The sequence below is a fragment of the Penaeus japonicus genome, unplaced genomic scaffold (genome assembly GCF_977035675.1).
Source record: "Penaeus japonicus unplaced genomic scaffold, GWHDUDI00000001_assembly GWHDUDI00000005, whole genome shotgun sequence".
Classification (NCBI taxonomy): domain Eukaryota; kingdom Metazoa; phylum Arthropoda; class Malacostraca; order Decapoda; family Penaeidae; genus Penaeus; species Penaeus japonicus.
Window position 1 is genome coordinate 13,816,200 of NW_028234407.1, and position 632 is coordinate 13,816,831.

Consider the following 632-nt stretch of genomic DNA (forward strand, 5'->3'; position numbering starts at 1 on the left):
ATGCAAACACACACTGACTATAGATATACTTTCTACCTTTCACACTTATGCATTAACTATTCTTATTTTTCTGTTCACAAACACACTTTGACACTTCAACTAGGATGTCATGGCATAAAACGAATATTTAGTAACGACGTGTGCCACCAATAATAATTCATTTATCGCCCTTGTTTTGTTGAACATTAAGTGGATAGTTATTTGCACAATATTTCTCGCCTAACTAATCTTCCTACTAATCCCTCCTCTCCCAATCACTTATCTGATTGATTTTTATGTTGGCGACTGTAAACTCTCGATATTGATATTGCTCTTCGGATTCGTTTTAATTTACATCACATTCATTCATTATTTTTACCAGTCTTGGCTTAGCAGCATCTCCTCTGTTAAGATAATTAACCACTTTGAGGACAAGATTCGGTTTTCATCCCATTTGCCCAGTCTCGGCCTACTACAACCCACCTCCACGAGGATGAGACCCGGGTGCTTCTTTCTTTCATTCATCACAACGACCGCCAAACCGGTCATTTAGTTTATAGTTATTCCGGGCCTGCCCCGATGTTTGGCTGAAAGAGCCACGACGGTCTTACGAGAAGACGTCCATTGTACCGACCTGTAATACGGTCCACTGC